Here is a 22,036-nt window from a genome sequence, read left to right as displayed (position 1 = left end):
AAATACTTATAAGGTCCCAAAAGCGAGACCTATTGGTAATGCCAATGTTTACTGTTAGTGCCCATTTTGTAACCATTAAGGTTTTCATAGAACGTTTTTGGATGGACTGGCGGGGGGGGGGGGAGCTGTAGATCGTCCAAAATTTAAATATTGCATTGGCTGAAAGCAAAAGTATTGTTTCACATAGCGCACATTACTATACTAGTCCATGTGAAAGTAAGAGAACAAGCAGAAGTGTGACATGAAATAAAAATGAACAACGTCTTCAAATAAAGAGTAGATGGGGACCATGAAATAGCACTTAGTAATGATACCGAAGCAGCATCTGGAATGGCTTAGCGAGAAAGTACGTACACTGAAACTGAGCAGACAAAATACACTGAGCATAGGACTGAATGAAAGCGCACCAAAGTGACGAGGGAGATCACTGTGGAAATACGTGAAAGAGCAGGGAGGGGACATTTGCACCTGAGAAAATGGAGACTGAAAGAGCCTGGGGCCCTTTTGAAAGGGAGGGGGCATTTACAACACAGCTTGTACGCTTTAAGGAAAAAAACGGGACGTTTAAAAGACCGGCTCGGGCAATGGGTGACTGTCATTTGTAATCTGTATTTGTTGTTGCCTGCTGCTCTCAGTAGATGAGCCTTTGCTTTGAGGGGCAAATACAAACCTGCGCTGAAAGAAAAACAAGCAGAGGTGACAAGAAGGGCGGGGGGAGAAGGGTGGGGGTGGTGCGAGCAGAGGAGCCTGAATAAAGCTGACTACGAGGGAGGGGGAGAAGGGAGGGGGGAGTGCGATCAGAGGAGCCATTAGAACAAAGCTTAATGAGATAAGAAAGGCAGATGGCGGCTCTGCGCGTTCACGCAAACATGCACACAAGCTTTTGGCCAGGAAAAGCTTGTGGGTAGCACTTTAAAAAGCCCCTTACTAAAAGTCGAGCAAGCCGCGCATGCGCTGCTCTAGGCTCGACCTAAAAAACGAAGATTGTTCTGATGGATGCTTCTAGCATCAAATTCTTCACTTTGTGAATACCCCTAGGCACCAGACTGAATCTGAAGATTTTTCTCAGCGATTCTCTCACAACCCAGTAAGTTGAGTTGTGCAGCTCTGCGTCAGTGCCATTCTGCCCCAATAGTTACATCAGGGCCACCATATAACTGCCTCCTCAGTTCATCAACTTGAATTCCTTTCTTTATGTGCCTTCGAACTCTGATCCGGAGCCCACTCTCTTGATTTCTGTCACTGGACAGAAAGCATTTTACAAAAATGTTCCCAGTGTGCCAAGGATATGTCTCACTCTAAAATGATGGGGTTCAAACTTTGCAAGACTTGCCACAAACGGATGTCAGTGACGGACCCGTATAAGACGTTATCTGGTATCTCGGCTCCTTGCACATCTTAACACAAAGCTGTCCAAGAAATGCGATCAGATGAATCCGAAGGCTATCCAAGACTGCAAGATCAAACTCTGTCTCTGAGCACTGTAGGACAACTCAGACGGCCGAGCCCACGTCGAAGTCAAGCTCCTGAGAAAGATCTTCATCACACTCCAAGTCTTCAGGTAAGTTGAAAAAGAAGAAATACAAGGAGTGAAAACACATCTTCCTGCCACTCTTATTGGGAGTGGTCACGTAGGCATCACGTAGGCATCAGGGTACCTCAAATCTTGGTCACCCAAAGCAGAGACAACTTTGAAATTAGTCCCGATCCACCCAAGTTCCAGGGTCCACCCATGATGCTGCATCAAATTCAGTCTTCAAAGAGGAGATGCAACGAATCTTTGGTACCCTTCTGGATCTCCCTGGAACACTATCATGCCCCCGGGATCCAAGGAGGCCTCCAGTTGGGTTACCACTGGTGGATCCTTCCACCGCTTTGCCTCTTCACTGCACTTCGGGGTCTGTCTCGACTTTAGGATGTATAGTGGTATCTATCCCTGGCACAGACTCCCCAAGCAATGCCGCTAATGCAGAAGGGTGAACCAAAAGTCCTTTCTGACTCAGAAATGAGTCTGCATTATTTCGATCTTAGCCCAGAGCATTCTGATTCTTGCATGCTTCCTTTGTTGCATAGATTTTCAGACACAGAACCACAGGATGACAACGGTGTAGTGATGAATCACCCCTATATATTGATAATGAGAATCTATTTGTGGACCTCCAGGAGGAGAGTGGCCTTGACACCTATCCTGGCACTGGATTCAAATATCCACCTAGCTTCTCTGCAAATGAATCTACTTCTTTCGTCAAGGTGATTAAAAGAGCAGCAGAAGTTCTTGCTTTCCAGCTTCCCTTTGTGGACGTTAAAGCAGATGTGCTTACTGAGGTACTGCAGCCAGTGCAGCCCTCTTTTGAGTCACAGCTCTCATTCAGCAATGTACTCCCGGATATCCTCATAGGCACCTAGACACTGGCACTATCTTGTCTCCCTATCAATAGACAAATAGCACAATGGTACAGACTGACTCGCTTTGACCCTGGGATAGCCCTTAAGTTTCTACATTGATTGCACCAAGGGTCACAACGTGGGTGACCATCACTTATTGGATTTCTCTGGCATGAAGAAAGGAAAAGCAGTGCAAAAATGGACCGTCTCTATATGGATAGTTCTATGTAGAAAGATCTTCTATAGTCTGGCCAAGAAACCACTTCCTGAAGGCCTGCGGTCTCATTCCACCAGAGCCAAAGCTGCTACCGCTGCACTGGCATGCATAGTGGCTGTTTTGGACATCTGCCAGGCTGTGATGTGGGCATCAGTTCACATATTCACAAAGCACTACTTCCTAAATACCCCGCTCCATTGCAGAGAGCGTTTTCCCTATTCGGTCCTTCAGGAGCTTCTGCTCTAAGCTATTCCACATACCCACCACCAGGGGAGATACTGATTAGGTGTCTGTTCCCAAGGTGAGGAATCTGTGGTTAGAGCTATTCATCAGAAGGACAAGGTACTGCTCTTTCTTGTGGATACTCTCTGACTGCAGATTCCTCGCCCACCCATCTTCCTTCCTGTTCTGTGCAATGGACTCCTCTGATCATACTAAAAAGATCCCAATTCAGTGATCTGCACATTGGTACAATCTGATTTCTAAGGGCTCCGTGTCTGATAGCGCAGACTGATGTGAGCATGCAAAGTTGGCCACTTTATATGACAACCCTGATGTCACTTCCAGGGTATGACTGGGCCAGAGTGAAGCTCAACGACACCCCCTACCGGTATGTGAGGGAATTGCTGAGAAAATCCTCCAGATGCAGTCTGGTACCCATGAATATTTACAAGGTGAGGAGTCTGCCCTTTGATAGAGTATCCACCAGAAAGAGCATTTGCTCTCCCCGGACAAAGTGATCGCTACTCAAGTTTTCCTGTATCGGAGGCAGATTCTTTGTAGAGCATCCACATTTTAGAATTCCTTCCTAATGAACCCTGAACTTTTCTCTTGTAATCTGCTTTCAGGTCTAAACATAAAATCTGGCTTTTTCAACAATTGGCCATCCAAACTAATACCACTCTTGCTTGTGTTCTCATTTATGCAATGCAGTACATGCCAGCAACCTGGAACACAGCATTGGCAATGAGGTGAGACAACCTCTTGAACTCACCTGTAATTTGCTCATCCCCCACGGCTGGCACTTTCTTCCGTCTGTACACTGTCATTTCCTGGGCCTGTGTTCTCTGTCACTCTGGTCAACCTCTGGCTTCCCCAGTTACCAGCTCCTGTCCAACACACTACAGGGCATGCTTCAGCTAATCTCTTACACTGAGTGACATCACGGTCTGCTGCTTAGCAGCCGGCCTCTGTTTGGGCTTCCAATATTCATCATTGCAGAAAGGATGGAAAGGCAAAATCACAACATAACTCAGATAGTCTGTGGCTTTGAGAACTCAAAGTTGCAAGCTGCATATTCCTCAATGACTTTAACTACTCTAAGATAATCCTGTACCTTCCACCATACTAACCTGGAGTATGAACATTTTCTTCTCCTACAGGCAAGAAATGGCTCTGGATCAATTGATAATTTTCATGCACACCTAAAAAAAAGAAAGTTTGGCAAGCAGATGTATCTACAAGATGAGACAGACCAGATTCACATGAAAATTAACCAAAATGCACATCTGCCAAGTTAAGATGCCTCTAACAGCCGAGATGTGGACTCCTGAATATGCTTGCACCAGGCCACTCTCTTGAATATCTGAATATCCACATTGAATTAATGGCGAAAGGACCCTAGGTAAAGACTAGAACTGTAAAACATGTCTCAAAATCAACCATTCAGTTCCCAACCGTTCCAGCAGAGGTCCACTTAGTTGTTATAACCAACGGTTAACTGCCACTTTTGCATCTTCGGAGGCAGTGGAAAAATATATTAGAGTAGCAAAGTCGGGGTCTCCTTCTGACCCAAGCCCGCCGTCCTTTTTGAAAGAGATAGCGAACGTGGTGAGCCCTGGGCTCACAGAAATTTTCAACTCTGTTTAACTCTGGCAATTTTCCATCTATATGGAAAGACTCCTCCATCCTCCCATTGCTAAAAAAACAAAACTATCTGAATGGGTCTAACCCGAACAATTATTGTCCTATAGTCCAGCTGCCGCTGCCAGCCAAAATAGTTGCAAAAAATATGAACACTCAACTATCCCAATTTATTTATGAAAACAATCTGCTCAATCACTCCCAGTTTGGCTTCTGTCACGAGCATAGTATGGAAACGGCACTCATCAAAGCCACTGAGGAGATCAGAGCGGTGATGTACAGAGGAGGTACAGCCGCCCTTGTACTCATCGATTTATCAGCCGCTTTCAATACTGTGGATCACTCTCCTGCAGCAGCGGCTGGAGTGCCTGGGGGTCAGGGGACCAGCATTAGCCCTGCTGTCCTCCTTTCTCAAGGACAAGAGACTAACAATATCGGTAGATGGGTATCAATCAGAGCCGTACACCCTCCTGTGTGGAGTTCCACAGGGCTCTTCCTTAAGCCCATCTCTTTTCAATGTCTATGTCTCAGAACTTGCTCCACTGATCCGGCATTTGGGGTTTAGCCTGAGGTCCTACGCCAACGACACCCAGATAGTGGTGGCTGCCTATAGAAATCAGGCCTCTCCTGTTCTACAATTTCAGAATTGTGCACAAGTGCAATAAATAGATGGATGAGTACACATTGTCTCAAACTCAGTTCTGAAAAAACTGAGGTCCTAATTTTTGGCAACATGCAACCCAGCTGGGACAATATGTGGTGGCCGGCAGAGATGGATGAACCATCAAAACCAGCGCTCCAGGCTAAAAATATGGGAGTATGGTTCGACAACAAACTAGCACTCTCACATCAGACAAATGCCATCGTCTCTGCCTCTCATTTTTTCATTAAGAAAGGAAGATCTTTCCTTACATCCCCGCATACACTAGGAAGACAGTGGTAATATAGCTAATTTAGTCAAAATTGGACTATTGCAATGGGATCTATTTGAACATACAGAAGAAATATCTAAAAAAGCTTCAGACTGTTCAAAACACAGTGGCTCGGCTGCTGGTTAACACTCCCAGGCACAAATCTGTTTCCAAAGAGATTTGTGGCCTGCAATGGCTCACAGTAACACAACGTATCAAATTCAAGGCCCTATGTCTGGCATAATGGCACTGAGCCACACAGGACCTTCCTTTCTCCAAAACCTCTTTGTCTGGTATGAACCAGCCAGACAACTTCACTCTACAGGGGCCAGACTCCTGACAGTACCTAGAATTCGATCTTCTCACTGGGGCAGCGGTAGTTTTCTCTACGGCACTGCTAAACTCAGAAATATACTCCTGAATGAGCTCAGAAGTGCTGGCTTTCGCACCATCTTCAGGAAAGGGCTAAAAACCTGGCTATTCCAGAATTAGACGCTTGGTCGGGCTTACTGTGTTCCCAGCGCCAAGACACCCTCTGGTATTCATGCGCTTTATAAATCCCATTAACATTAACAGTTGGCTTCATTAAAGTTTTACAATAAAAACCTCTGAAACCAATAAATGCCTGGTTTCCTCAAGAGCTGAATGCTACAAAAATAACTCTCCTTAATTTGGAACGTCATTGGTAGCAGGACTATACCCCTTCATCTAGGTTTAAATGGCAAAGATAAAATGATCACTAAGCATACTCGCGAAAGTCCGTGCACTCATAAAAATGTCTCTGCCCTTAATATGGCTTCTGCTATTTCCTCCACCATTAAGGAACTAGGAGATCCTCCTGCACGGCCTAATCTCGCTGACTCAGTTGCCAAAAGCAACCAGCTGGCAGATTTTTTTCAGGAAAAAAATTAAAACATCACAGCAAAACTTGATTAACTATTTGGTCTGGAAAAAAAAAATTGATGAACTGATGGAAGCCTGGGAATAAGTTTTCTTGGGTTTCTTCTTGGCTGCAAACTCTTAAAACTCATGTTTCTTCATTAAGAACAGATGTCACTATTCACTTAGTCTCCAGCAGCAGGCCTGCATGCTCTCTTGCTGACTTTCTCCTAGGAAAAATGCATAAAAAATCTTTTTCTTCTCGATGTTTCCATAGCAAAGCTGCTAATAAATTTGGCTCGACTATTAATTGAAAGCAGCTCGAGTAACCCCTCTGCAAAATTTGTATACAAGTATAGTGGGGAATTATTGTCCCATCTCCTAAGTGTCCTACATAGCAAAACTACTTTAAAAGACTGATTTCCTTCAGTTATCAAAATATGTGGAGGTCAACCAGTTACTGCACCGTATGCAAGCTGGTTTCTGTTCGAGTTGCAGCACAAGGAATGTGGTGGTTGTGACTTTGGACGAGATACAATGCTGCACAGGTCAGGGTTTATTAATAGTTATGATTCTTTTAGCTCTGTCTGCACCCTATGTCATTGTAGACTATCAGATTTTACTCACTAGGCTGAATCGTCTTGATGTTAAAGATATTGCTATGAAATGGTGTGAAAATTTCCTGAAAGGCAGGACTCATTCTGTCCCAATGTTTAGGTCTCGCCTTGGCCGCGCTTGCGCTGTCTCTTCTAGACATGCTGTATTCAGGATATGTTCGGGCTGACTATTCTCATTAGGCGCAGGGTCAAGACTGATTTGCATGTGGCTGGGTCCAAACTGGAATGGCAGGGCGAGCAAAAAAACAATAGATTTATGCCACAATCTCTGTACTGGGGTGAACGTATGACATTGTTCTGCATTCTGTCCAACAATTGTTCTTTTTGTATTCAGGATATGGGCATTAAGTTCCGCTCATGCTCCAACCATGTCTTTTATTGTCTCCTTTTAGTGTCTTTTGAAATTGTTGGTATTTCATTGGTTTATTTGTTTTCTAGTTGCCCCTTGCCCCTCTTTATACCCTCCCTTTCTACTATTGTATCCTCCCATAAGGACTGCCCTTACATGTACAAGTACTCAGTATATTTTATTTACTGTTTGTTAGCACTCTTTTGTTAATGTAAAAGAGAGGCGCAAGATGGCAGTGGTAATCGCAGGCTGCCAGCACATCGTCAGTTCTCAAGGTAAGTACAAAATGATAGTAAGTACGGTGTGCTCAGATGGATAAACACTATGCCATCATAGTAGTGTAAATTAATTTATGAGAAAGGTACTTTCACATATATACAAATATTTGGCAGTCCAGAGCACCACACAAATATAGTGATTTTTCTTTCATCAATGTTACAGATCCAATTTTAATTTTTCAAACATACAAATCAAGAGTTTGTTTAGTTCAAAAGTCCATGAATAAATAGCACTGACAACCAAAATTTGTTGACACGCAGGTCATTGGATGAAGTTCACAGCTGACATGTGTTTTGTCTACTTTTTCAAGGTTGTTAACAAAGATAAATTCAGTACATTAGAAGCTAATGAAAGTGCTGTTCAAATACCGCCTTGGTATCAGATGTAAATTGCATTCCTGATACCACACCAAAAGTAGGAAATAGTCCCAAACAGTGCCCATAAGGTGCTACTTTCCCATGCAAGCACTGCTGGAAAGCATGGAAAAAAAAACTTCACACTGTGACAAAGAGTTACATTAAATAAAGAAGTTATAAAGGAGAACCAAAGAAAACACCCAGTGATATCATATCAAGTACTGTGTTTGTGACACATAAATGAGCCAATTTCTTCCATTTGTATATGTGATCAATAGAAAGTGCTACCAACACCAGCGTTGTCGTATTTCTAAGTAATATACTCAGTGTTAACACCTGAGTAACAGTAAATTACCTTGTTGATCTTTTCAAAGGGAGGAAATCCGCTTCAGCACCTCCTTTTTTATGTAAAACGAATGAACAAGGAGTCCAATCCTTGGATCCCCAAGACCTGGACGAACTGGATATGGCCTCTAGTATAGACCTCTGGTAAACATATCAGGTACTAGAAAAGGAGGGAAACAGATCTATCTTTTATAGGACTCCTTAAAGTCTCAAAGGCATTAGGTCACAGATCCGTAACTTAATGGATTCTTGTCAGTTGGGCCAACCGCTACCATTAGCCGCCACCACATAGCTTAACTGTTGTAATAAGCTGGTTGATCAGCTCTGTAATAAAGAGACTGTTTTAGCCCCAATCTATAGCAATAAATGTATTTTGATCACGTCACCTGGTCACGCATCTAGTATTCCAAATTTCACCGAATAATAAAAGGCAAGTTACAAATCCACTTTGCCAGAAGACATACTGCAGCTGTCCCTAGACATACAGTTCCTCCACCCATTATAGCTCATACAAAAAGGCATTACGCAATAAGTATTGAACCCTAGAGCTATCTTACCTCACATTTGTCTGTGGTTCACCACTATTTAAAGTGGGATCATTAAGGAAGGACGTTGGCTCTGTTCGGCCCGATGTCCAACAAAGAAGAGCCTGCAATAAAGCACTAATACAAAAGTTATCCAAACACAAGCAAAACTTACTTCCAGTTTGCAGTAAGATCGCCAACAGAAGTTATAATGGGAATTGGATCTGTAAGTAGTTGATCAAATCAGTATCTTGTGGCCTGCATAGTTGACTCGTTTCAGGGACATCTTAAGGATTTTGGGGGCCCTGGGCCAAAGATACTTTGGGGGCCCCTGTTCAGAACAGCTTTGAATTTATGTTACAATTTGAACCCCTCTTTCCCACACAGTTTCCGCTTCCTCAGCGATCCAGTTTGCATCATAGGCATTAGCCTATATATTCCCAAAGTAAACGGACGTGGGCAGCTGACAGCGGTGGGATTTAGTGTTTCCTGCCCTGCTACTAGTGATACTTTTTTAATTGTATATGGGTGGCTGAATTACTCTGTGCTTTTCAATAATTTCTCCTACCTACACGCACTTTCACTATACTTGATTCTGCTTGCCTACACCTCCTCAGCTGCTCCGATTCGCATCTCGCTTTCCTCCAGTCCTTTTCCGCTGCGGCTGATATGCCAATTATGCAGAGGGCTGGGGCTACTGTCAGGCTCCTCACTTCTGCCCATGCAGTTTCCGCTTCCTCAGCTGCGTTAGCGATCCAGTTTGCATCATAGGCATTAGCTTTTATATTCCCGATGCAAACAGACGCATTCAGCGGGCACACAAATGGCAAGCCTGTCTGCGCTCGTCGGCATCCCGGAGGCGTCCATCACTGGCCATGCTGCCCAGTTCCCCTCCGGTGAGTGTCTTCCGCTATATTACAATAGGGAAAAACTGCTTAGCCTTAGGCGGCTACCAGTATGTCAGTGTACAATGGCTGATCTGTGCTTAGAGGTAGACTTTCAATGCAATAAGTGCAACTGGTCTCTCCTCCAGCCCAGGAAACTCGCACCCAAGATCCTCCCACTCAACAATAAGTGTAAAAACAATAAGAAAACAGAGGACTTAAAGGCCATCCTTTTAAATTGTCACTCTATGCCAAGGCATGAACCACACATTTATGACATACTTTTAAACAAACAGCCTGATCTTTTATTTCTCACTGAGACCTGGCTGTCTGAAGCCTCCAACCCTACTATCACCTCGGCCATCCCTATGGGTTATAAAATCCTTAGGAGGGACCGACAGAGTGAGAAGGGGGGCGGTGTTGCCATAATTTACAATAAAAAACTAGACTGGTCTCCCATCCCAATGGAAAAAATCGAGGGTGCAGTCCTTAGGCTTCCGCTGTACCTTATCCCCTTGTACCTTGTACCTTATGTCCTGACTGGTGCGATTCGGCCCTCCAGACGTACGCAGATGTTCGATCGTGAACACCTCGTTTAATTCCTTGTCGGTATTCACCGCACATCCAACCAACGGCCACTCCACATCCTGGGCATCCAGTAATTAATCCTCCAGGACCAATCCCCCTCCTTGCAACCTCCAATGTAGCGACTTCACCGGACGGGACGCTTTGCATTCGCCGCCCTAGACTACCCCTCCAATTGGAACAATTCTTCCACTGCAGCGGCGCCACCGGACGGGACGCCCTGTCACTCGCAGCCCTAGCCATCAAAGGGTCCTTCCTCGCGCCCCACTTCCGTCCTCCGTTGTCTCCAGGGACAGCCATCACTCAGCTGATACCTTCCCTGTACCTTCCTCCGTAATTAGGCTTGTACATTCAGGCAGTACATTGGTTGTCCTGATGATGATCCTTAATTTTAACAGGATCGAAACGCCGTCGACAGTTGATGTGGTCTAAACACTAGTTCCTCACTGTGTGACATAATTAAGTTTTGACTACATGAGTATAGCTAGGTTGAATTATTTTCATTTCCTCTAGTGGCTCATAAATTGTAAACTTGCCTGAGAAACCTCCCACCATATGTATATTGTTTGTCTAGCCTTGTTGTTTATTGTGGATACAGGACTGTGTCCCACTATATATGTGTTCTTTTGAAAATGTGTCTATTCTTTTCATTATTAAATCATAGGGTCCGGCTGGACACCTTAACCATTATAGTGCAGATTGTGGTCTATAATTATTTTATGTCTGTATACTGAATTGCTAAGGACCGTTGTTTACTTATAATACTAATACCCCTGGTCCTTACTTACCTAGTGGGTCCCCTTGTTCTTCTAATAGTACCTTATCCCCCATCATAGCATAGCTGTTTTTCTGATTTACAGACCTCTCAGTGCAATTGGAACTTTTATTACTACGCTTAATACAGCCTCCACCTCCCTGGCCTTAAAATACAACAACTGCTTTATTCTGAGAGATTTCGATATACATATGGACAATGGAAAAGACTCTCAACCAATTTCCTTGTTGGAAACGCTGCAGGCCTGCAACATGTTTCCATCTATTTCTTCGGCCACCCATGAGACGGGCCATACCCTAGACCAAATCTTTCACAACTTTGACATATCAGTAATCCTACCCCTCCCCATTACCTGGTCTGACCACCTCCTATTAAAATTTGTCATTCCCAACTCTGCCACAGCCCCTTGGGCTAGGCAGAGGGTCTCTCATTACAGGACGTTCCATAAAATATCCATCCCGATGTTAGCAGATGCCCTTGGTTGTTCCTCACCAGAGATGCCTGGCTGCCTGACTCAGACGTCCGCTCAATAGATTCAGGGCTCTGAACCAACATTGATGCAGTGGTACCTGTTGTTTCCTGTTGCTCAAAGCGGTCGGCCCCACCAGATCCATGGTTTAACAAATCCCTCAGATATAGCAAAAGAAATTGTAGAAAAATTGAACAGAAATGGTGTGAATCCTATCTACCTGCGAACAGGAAGGACCACCTTAAAAGCTCATTACATTCTCGTGAAGGCAGCCAAGACAATCTTCTTTCAAACCAAGATAGAAAATGCCCAAAATAACAGTAAGGAAATCTTTAGCCTAGCTAAATCCTTTACCGCCCCGAAAGCCGGTACAAAGGAAGGGCCATGCATGGAAGTATGGTCTAAGCAGATAGCTCATTTCTTCCACAAAAAGATCTCCGTGATCCAACAAGCCTTCACTAACATCTCAGAGGAAGAACTGACCTACCTTAGTTCTAATAGCAAATTTCACCTCTTGGACCCTCTATCTTTACAAGCTTTTCCTGTGCTTCAGCTGCAAGGATCAATTACCCTTCTCCAAAGCATTAGGTATGGCTCTCCAACCGACCCATGTCCAGCGAATATCCTGAACCTATTAGCTCCCACCATAAACCCCACGGTAAACCAGCTCTTTAATGCTTCCCTCTCCTCATGCAACATGCCAAAATTATGGAAGAATGCTAAGATTCTTCCACTGATAAAAAAGGCTAACACCAAATCCACAGACCCTGCTAACTAGAGGCCAATCTCCCTTTTTCCGGCCCTCTCCAAAGTATTAGAGAAGCATGTAAACAAGGCCCTCCCAAAACATATTGAATATAGGAAACTCCTTCATGAGCCCCAATCCAGTTTTAAGGCTAACTACAGTACGGAGTCCGCTCTGCTCGAAGTGACTGAATTTCTCAAGGGTAAGCTGGACCAGGGAGGCAAGGCTGTTTTGATACTGCTCAATCTGCTAGCAGTCTTCGATACGGTCCCACATGAGGCTCCTGGAGAGACTTGCTAACATCAGCCTGGGGGGACCACCTTAACATGGATGTCATCCTTCTTGGCAAATAGATCTCAGGACATCTGGCTCTCCCCTTTCTCATCTCTGGTTCCGGCCATGAATGTAGGTGTCTCTCAGGGCTCCATTCTCAGTCCTACCCTTTTTAATATATTTCTATCCCCCCTCGCATTTCGGGTGGAGGAAGAGGGCACCAACATTGTTTCCTATGATGATGACACTCAGCTAATTTTTACATGTGAAAAAGGAACCAACTTTGACGGGGAAATGATTAGGTCTTGCCTCACAAATGTTTTTAACTGGCTTAAGAACAATCAGCTGAAGTGCAATCCTGACAAAACTGAAGTTGTTTTCTTTGGTAATCCAGAAATGCCTGACTAGAGCACCTGGAGGCCAAAAGATCTGCTGGCCCCGCCTGCAGAAAAGGAGAAAGTCTAAAACTTAGGAATTGTCATAGACAAGACACTCTCCATGCGTTTTCAAATCCAAAATCTAACTGGCGCTTGCTTTTGCATACTCCGAATGCTAAAAAAAATCCTGCCACTATTGCCGCTAGGGAGCAGGAAGATTGTGGTGGAGGCTCTGGTGACATCAAAGCTTGACTATGTCAACAGCTTGTACCTCGGTCTTCCCAAATACTTTATCCAGTGCGTACAAGTGGTACTAAACGCAGCAGCCAGAGCCATCCTGAGACCTAAACCCATATCTAGTATGACCCCTATTCTTAAGTCTCTACACTGGCTCCGCATAAAAGAACAATCAACTTCAAAGCTATGACCATCTTCTATAAAGCTTTCTATGGCTTAGGAGCCAGCTACCTAAATAAGCACGTTAATCACTACCCAACATCTAGACCCCTAAGATCTTCCAATGCCAACCTGGCCATCGTGCCTAAAATATGCCCTGCCTGCACTGGAGGCAGATCCCTCGGCTTTCTAGGCGCAAGATTGTGGAATAGACTCCCTGAGTCTCTGAGACTAGCCACAGACCAACTCTCTTTCAGGAAGAACTTAAAAACCTGGCTTTTCAATAACTGATGGGTCTTTTAATCACGTTTTCCTCCCGCTGGCAGGCGCCAGGACATTCTAGTTTGAGTAGCGGCCCGCTTTATTAAGTACACTATTTCATTCGGTCCCTGACAGTGCAAAGGAACACTCGTCCAAATTCTAAGGGCCTTATTTATGAGGCCTTGCTTCACTTTTATGCCGCCGGTGCGTCACTTTTTTATGACGCACCGTAAGCGTAAAAAATGTGCCATGTTGCGCCCTATTTACAAAATGACGCATCTAGGCAGATGCGTCACTTTGTAAACCCCTGCACCACATTACATCTGAACCAGGTACAATGTATTCAGGGTGGGTGTTCCCCCACAAAAAGCCTTGTTAAAGTGGTGCATTGAAATCAATGAGAACTCAGTGCGCCACTTCTAGGACGCCATTGCATCAATATCTTAAACCTGCCTCAATATTTGTAACACTGCAGCAGATGACCAATATTACTGCACATAATCTCTGTGACGCCCTCCCATTTCTTATATGTTAGGTCTTGTTTGATCTAAAAGAAACTTTTTTTATGTATATTGCATGAAACATAAAAACAACACTTCTCTGCAAAATGGCCATACTAGACTCTCACACATCAGGTACATAAAAATAAATTAAAGGAAAACAGTATTTAAAACATTCTGTTTAAGAAATGTTCAAGGTCATTAGAGCAAAATTCTGAAGAACGAAGCCGACTCTGTCAGGGGACCCCCTGACAGGCAGGGGCCCTGGGCCAGAGCCCACTTTGCCTATGCATTATAACGTCTCTGACTCGTTTATATGGGCTCACCAGCAGCCACGTCAGCATAAACATAGAAAGTGGACTACACAAGAAAGAACGTGTAGAAACCACGGGCGCCATTTTAAAATGAAGAGGCGAAATTTTAAAGACTATCGAGTGTACTAATAACCTATAGGAAATCCACTGTCCTACAATTTAGTCGAGATCATTGTCTAGCCTACAGTTTACCGTTTGTGCAAAAGACAGAAACCATTTCAGTCAGGTCAAACATAAGTGGAGAGAACTTACAGAAATAAAAATTGTGAATAGATTAATCATGTGACACAAGTATCTGTTAGTCATGCTTTCGCAATACTACCAGTTGGTCTCCACATACATAAGAGTTAGTAGTGATGATTATTTTGTTATTAGTCAAGAGTCAGAAAAGACAGAGTAATAGAGCTGACTTCCCCAGTGGGCATAGTAATTATTTTGCCATTCTCAAACATGTCACTTGGTAAGGCACATTTGGTTATATAAACAAACTGTTAGTTTAAATAGATAATATGTAAATACACTTATTACCAGATGTAAGAAAGAATCTAACCATTAGTAAATCGAACAATTACAAAATGAGCAAATTATGCATGCATATCTTTTAAGAGCCGCAGAAAGAACCTGGAGGAACAATCCCTCAACCCCCCATCGCGATCAACTCCAAGCAGCCCGCAGGACGTACAAAAACCACATTAAGAACAAAAAGTTCGCTTTCTTCTGCTCAGCACTAAACAACGCAAAAAAACGACCCAAAGAACTTTTCAATATCATTAGGAACCAGACGTCCAAATCCATACCTCCTTTAATTCAGGCTTCCAAAGCTCGGTGTGACAGCTTTGCAACATTCTTCAACGACAAAATCGTCAAGATTGACCTCGCACTGGGCCTGAACCCCTTCTCTCTAAATGAGTAAACTGTCCAAAACCCCTGTCAATGCTTCCGTGAAATCTCCAAAACAATGGTCTTCATTCATTCCCATCCAAGAAGCAGAGATAGTCAATATAATCTCCAACGTCAAGCCCTCAGCCCACTCCCTAGACCAGCTCCCGCCTCTCTTGACCAAAGACCTGAAGCTAGTCCTAGCTCCAATATGGTGCAAGATCATTAACAGCTCATTGAGCTCCGGAACCATACCAGATTGCCTCAAGGTAGGGCAAGTCACACCACTCTTAAAGAAACCAGGACTAGACACGGAAGATCTGAACAACTTCAGACCGGTCTCGAACCTCCCTTTTTTGGCCAAAATCATGGAAAGTTGTGTACTCCCTCAGCTAACCCAGCACCTAGAAGACATTAAACTCCTAGACCCCCACCAATCGGGTTTCAGAAAGGGATGCAGCACTGAAACGGCAATCCTTAATGTCATAGATGATCTACTCAAGTCACTAGACTCGGATCAATGCTGTCTTCTCATCCTCCTAGACTTATCGGCCGCATTCGATACAGTCAACCACAATCTACTCCTAAGGGTCTGCAAGAAAGAGACGGTCTACAAGAGACGGTCCTGCATTGGTTCTCTTCCTTTCTTCACAACCGATCACAGAGAGTAAAAATCAAAAACTTCGAATCCGATCCCCACCCTGTCATCAGAGGTGTTCCACAAGGGTCTGTACTCTCCCCCCCAGCTCTTCAACATCTACATCGAACCCCTCACCTCCCTACTCAGAAAATCTAACATCCCCTTCCATCTTTATGCCGACGACACACAGCTCTATCTGGAAACCTCCTCAATTGATGACATCCAGAGACTAAACAACACGCTCAAGGAGGTACAAGAATGGCTCACCACCAACCACCTGAAACTGAACCAAGAGAAAACAGAAATACTACTCATTTCCAACAGAGATGATAACCCGCAAATAGAAGAATGGCTCAAAGCGATAGATGTCCTCAATGGTTACCTATCCTTGGCAGACTCTGTGAAATCTCTAGGGATCACCCTAGACCCAAAACTTGACATGAAGAAACACATCTCAAGATCTGCGAAAAGTGCCTTTCTCAACCTAAAACTACTATACAAAATAAAACCCTTCCTCCCTCCCAAGGACCTTCAACAAGCCACCCAAGCTTTAGTCCTCTCCAGAATAGACTACGGAATCGCGACCCTGACGGGGACTGCAAAAACCCACCTTGCCCCCTGAAGACTACACTCAACGCAGCAGCTAGAATGGTCTCCGGAATTAAGAAATTCGAACATATCTCTCCAGCCCTCAGGGAACTCAGATGGCTCCCAGTGGAGTTACGAGCCAGCTTTAGAACAGCCTGCCTCACGCATAAAGCCCTACATACAGGTAAACCAGAATACCTGGCCGCCAAACTCAAAAGGGCAGGCCAGTCCAGAAACCTCAGGAGCTCCAGCTCTCTAGTGCTCATTCCACCAAAATCTCGCAAGCAAAGAACCTCAGCCAAATTTTTCGCTGGAAACGCACCCAAAATCTGGAATTCCATCCCACCCCACATCAGAACTATCCCTTCGTTTTCAAAATTCAAGAGCCTTCTCAAAGACCTTTTCCTCAACCGCATATAAGAGATCTAACAGTCCCTGGACAGTCCTTAAATTGTTACTCCATCGTTATTAAAATTCAACGTATATATAAAATATGATGTACATGCTGTGAAGCGCTCCGATACCCTTTGGTCTAGCAAGCGCTATACAAAACTTCTAAATAAATTAATTAATTTTACGACATAATCTCCACATTTGACAGCATAGAACATTTGACTACCCAATCAGCAAGGAATTGGGGAACTAACAAATAGCCATAGATTGTTACACAAACCACATCTAGTTGAAACACAGTTAGCAAAAAAGTTAGCTCCCACATTGAGTCACCATATTCACTCTTTTAAGAATACAAACAATTCCCTATCCATATTAAGGGCATGATATACCGACCTAAGTTTGGTGATCCAATGGCTTCAAGTTTCCTTAATGTATGTGTCCAATCACCTCCTCTAAGTTGGTCTACGGTTACCCCCAAGACATGAAATCTAATCTGTGATAGTTCTGCTATCCCATGAGTTGTATTAAAATGGACAGCCATCGGATAGACTACGCCAATTCCTTATACTTTGGCATCCCAGCTTATTTAACTAAACAACTGCAACTGGTACAGAACAAGGTAGCGACACTGATTTTTTAAAAGCTGCACCGCACCCGATTCACAGACGCCACTCATCTGGTTTAATTGTTATTTTTTATTTCCACCATGAAGCTGCACGTTTGTGAAGCCAATGCAGCTTTGTTTACAACAGCACCGCACCCGCTTCACTGACGCCACACGTCTTGTTTAATATCCATTTTTTGGCTCCTACCAAGGAGCTGCAGGTTTCTGGAGTCCACACAACTTTTATAAAGCAGTACAGTGCCTGCTTCACAAAAGGCATGTGACTGGTTTCCAAAACTTGTTCTGGGTCCCACCATGCAGCTGCAGAATAATTTTCATTGTTCTTCGCTAAATTTAAAAGTCTGTCTCCCCTTTCTAAGAGTACATGCCGGCAGGGCATCAGTGTCACTTCCCATCCTCTAAATATTTACAAATTCTGTACACAGGGGGTAGTACACAAAAGGGTGCAGTACCACAGGCTGTTACTGGGTGTCCCTGTGGAGTTGTAAAGGATATCTATTAGCCACATAAGGTACTGCAGCCTTAATGCAATCTTCCCCTTTATAATTGCATTAAGGGTGCAGTACCTTATAAGTCTAATAGAGGCGCTGTTACAACTCCACAGAGACGCGTAGTAACAGCCTATGGTCCTGCACCCTTTCGTTACATCATGCCTTTTCATTTATTAGTTATGCTACTGGTAGTATATTTTTTGGACAAAAATAAAAAAAATGTACTAACATTAACATTTGCAACGCTAATAGGTCAAACCTTCACTAATGCAAGACCTAAGGCATTGTAAATGCGTGTTTCTTTTGTTTCGTCCTCAAAGACATGGAACTGGTAGGTCCCCCAAGGCTGGAGTCGTTTCCCTCTGTTGTTTAATTTGTACTTGATCTCTCTGCCTTATCTTGTACATTCTTTTGGCTCCTCTTTTTTCGTGTTCACAGCTGCCATGGTGTTTAAAACCACATAATTTCTAGACCTCTGCGTCTCCAGTCTTCATGACTGACTTTCTATGGTAGAAAATTGGATGTGCTGCAAACTATTGAAGATAAATAGAAACCAGACACAAAAATACAGCTTTGTTTTTGAGCCGAGTCTTTAGTGTATAAACAGATGCCTGAGCCCTGTGTAAATGCTCTGGGTATCAAATTAAATTTTCAGCTTACTATAACTAACCAGATTAACGCCTTTGTCAGTTGTGTACTTTGAAACAAATAATTCTTGTTTTCCCATTCCCACACAAAGTGCAAATTATAAATTAATATATCTGTGCTTTAATTGATTATTGTAACCCACTTTATGTGGGTTTGCCCAAACAGGTATTGCAAAAAGTTACAGCTAGGACAAACGTCAGCGGTTTGGCTTGTTTTATGCCATGGAGCGTATGATAATTTTCCTCCTACTCTATTTCTCTACATTGGCTGCCTGTTCGAGAACTGGTTATATTTGATTTATTATGTCTTGTATGCAAAGCACTATATGAGCAGAGCCACACCTCTATATCTGGTCGTATTCACAGGCATATTCTCTCTTGCTCCCTCGGAGCTGGGGATGCATCTCTCCTAAATATTCATATGGTCAAATGTACTACAATCAGTGGAACCACATTTTCGGAGGCAGCCACTTAAAAATGTTAAACCATTTACACTGAGATTCATTTAGAGACTAACCTGCCGTAAATTTAGGAAAGTCTTAAAAATGTGTCTGTTTCCAATGAACAATCTGAAAGTGCGGTAGCTGATACCTGTTACTTTCGCAAGATATTACTTTCACTTTATGAATGGTTTTCTGAAACTGGCATATGGTTAGGTTTTCACTGTTCCAAGATAGCCTAAGAGCAAATGCTGCACTTAACAAAACTCTCATAACACCTGTGGTCCCTCTGGTGGTATCTGCTCTCGCTCTGAAGGATGCCTCACACATAGAAATACGAGCTCAGCATGTGGGAAGATAAACCATTATGTGAAAAGCTGTGAGTCAAGAGCCCAGAAGCCCACGAGACTCACTTCTGGCTCAGAAGATCAGGGCTTTTAATTACACACCGTCACTGCCAGAGTTGGAAGATCTGGATGAGGGTGAAGGAATTGTGGACCTTAATTGAGAGTACCATCAGCTGCTCCTTGACCATAAAACAGAATACATCATCACTTTCTCAACAACTGTGGGCTTGACAGATTATAGTAGTTGAAGTTAGGCAACTCCAGTGCTGCTGCATTTTTTCAGAACTGTGTCAAAGTACTATTCTCAGGACTGTATAAAAGGCTGAGCTGATCATGCAGCGTGAATTGTTGCCAGTATGTCCTCTTTTGGCAAGAACTGTTATATAAATTAATCCATGGGGTAATCACTATTGAACTGCACTTGTGCCTAATGTATGCCTATGCCTGTACTTTTGTATAATTCTTAGTAGAACTGGGAGAGTTAATTGTAGTGGGTTTTACACTTGAGTGGGAATAGTGGATGAGATTGCTTTGATTAAAGAACTATCTTTTTTTACTATGATAAGGAGGGGGCTGCACAGTAAATTATTGTGTCTGTTTGACTGTTGAGCTATAAGCTCTTGAACCCGCCCCCACACTACCTCCCACAGAAGTCTGTGATTGCTCGCTCTCGCTACCCTGAGTATCAAGTGCAGAAAGGATGTACTTAGTCCAGTTTGAAAAGCCTCACTAGGACGGACCCCAGGACACCAAGGTCAACCAAATCCCCACACCCCATGGTTGTGGCCCAGTATCCCCTGTGCCCCTCACTCCTCCAAACGGGGTCTGGCGTGCCTCAATTAACCCCTGCCCCAGTTGGCAATTCAGGCCGTCAGCAAAGAGTCCTGACAGACTTTCATCATACTTGGTCAGCCACGCCACAATTGGGATGCTTACCAAATTCTGATTCAGGATTCAGCCAGGTTAGCTTGAATCCAGTGGCAAAGTGAGCAAGGGGCCCACGTCTGGACATACCCTGCCAACTTAGGCCGAACAAAGCAAATACCACAAGATGATGGATGTAGCGCTAAAACTGGGTGTACTGGGGTGGGGAAGTGAGCTAAAGAACGATGATGGATTCAACCCAGATCTGTGACTGGGAGTGAGTGTCTGAAAAGTTTCACTGCTCCTATCCATTCTCTCCAGGGACATGTACGCTCTCCATAAAAATTTAAAGTGTATCAACTTGTGCTTACTGTAAAGGGAGACCTCTTTAGTCTGGGCACAGCAATAGTCTAAATGGGAATCTTGTAACTGGTGCCCCAGATCTCGTTCCCAGGACTCCCGGATCTTAGCGTCTCTGCTAGGGACCAGGGCCATGCTGGGCCTATATAGCTTGGATATGAGATGGTCACCCTCCCCTTACTTGTGATCAACAGTGTTCAAGGTGGAAAATGTGCTGGCTCCAGGAGGAATTCAGTGATGCGCTCTCTTATTGTACTACAGAGCCTGCTAAGCACGAAATGGTCCATGAAAGACGCCTCACTAAACCGCTCCTTGTCTGTGCTCGAAAACGCATGTCCTCTTGGAAAGAGGTCTTCTATTGTCTCAAGAGAGTATGCGGTGAGCGTGCGTTGAACCAACCTCTCTTCGGTGATAGGCAGCCATGGATTGTTTACGATTGGAATCGCAGGAGAGTAAAGTGTGTGCCCGCCAGCCATACGTGCCAATTTCTGCCAAAACCAGCTGGTAGTTGACACAGTCTGGATATCGCAGGGTGTCTGTGTCCACATTTTGTTGGGAATGCCTGGGAGGTGAGATCCCCTGAGGAATTGACTGAACTAGGAAGAAGGCAGGAAGGGTTGTCACTTCCTGTATAGAGGACGTTACTTTCTGTGGGGGTGAATAATGGGCAATAAAGTTCACTTGCCTGGCTTCTTCTTTAAAAGGTTGCTCTGGTTGAAAACCAATGATGTCACTTCCTGTGGAAATGGATGATGGGGAAAGAAGCCTGCTTGCCTGTTTCTTCTTTTAAAGATGCTTGTGGTGGAAAACCACTGATGACACTTTCTACACAGATGAATGCTAAGAAATTAATTGATGCCACTCCCTGTGGAGATGGATAATGGGTCTTGTCTGTGTGAAAAAGCTGTTAAAAACTCGCGTTTGAGCTGTTGAACACTAACATCTTTGACAGTTCTAAGTGGTAACATATTTCATTGTTAATACTGTAGTCTGATGTTTTTTGGCTAAATGTTAGGGCAGAAGTGTGCTGTGCGATGTCCCTTAATGTTACAGCAGAAGAATGTTGTGGCATGTCTCTCATTGTTACTCCATGTCTTTGAGTATTTGAGTTGTGTAAACCTTCATGTGTCGGCAAATATGGAATGCAAAGATAGTTGTTGTACCTTTGAATGCTGGAGCTAAAGAAAACTGAGATAGGTCTCTTATTGTTACAGCTGACAAAAGCTGCAATATGTCTTTGGATGTTCGAGCTGAGAAACACTATGATGAGTGAATATTATTTTTTATGTTGGAAATGAAGAACACTTATGTGCCTTTCAGTGTTTAGGCTAAATAACCCTACAAAGCATATTTGAATGGTTGAGATTGACAATGCTTGACTACGTCTATCAATGTCAGAGCGGAACATTGAGATATGTCCCAATGTCACAGTTAAATGCTGTAAGCTGCCAAAAA

At 43.8% G+C, this 22,036-nt stretch overlaps 1 protein-coding gene and 1 long non-coding RNA gene across 7 annotated transcripts in view; one reads left to right on the top strand and one right to left on the bottom strand.

Moving 5' to 3' along the window:
* LOC144770238 (uncharacterized) overlaps positions 1-22,036 on the bottom strand; it is a 1,037,372-nt gene that overhangs the window by 498,563 nt on the left and 516,773 nt on the right. The window lies entirely within an intron of this gene.
* RNF157 (ring finger protein 157) overlaps positions 1-22,036 on the top strand; it is a 626,725-nt gene that overhangs the window by 535,033 nt on the left and 69,656 nt on the right. The window lies entirely within an intron of this gene.

This window comes from Lissotriton helveticus, chromosome 7, assembly GCF_964261635.1.
Source record: "Lissotriton helveticus chromosome 7, aLisHel1.1, whole genome shotgun sequence".
In the NCBI taxonomy this organism is placed as follows: Eukaryota; Metazoa; Chordata; class Amphibia; order Caudata; family Salamandridae; genus Lissotriton; species Lissotriton helveticus.
The sequence above is the reverse complement of the archived record's forward strand: the minus strand, read 5'-3'. Positions and strand labels throughout refer to the sequence as shown.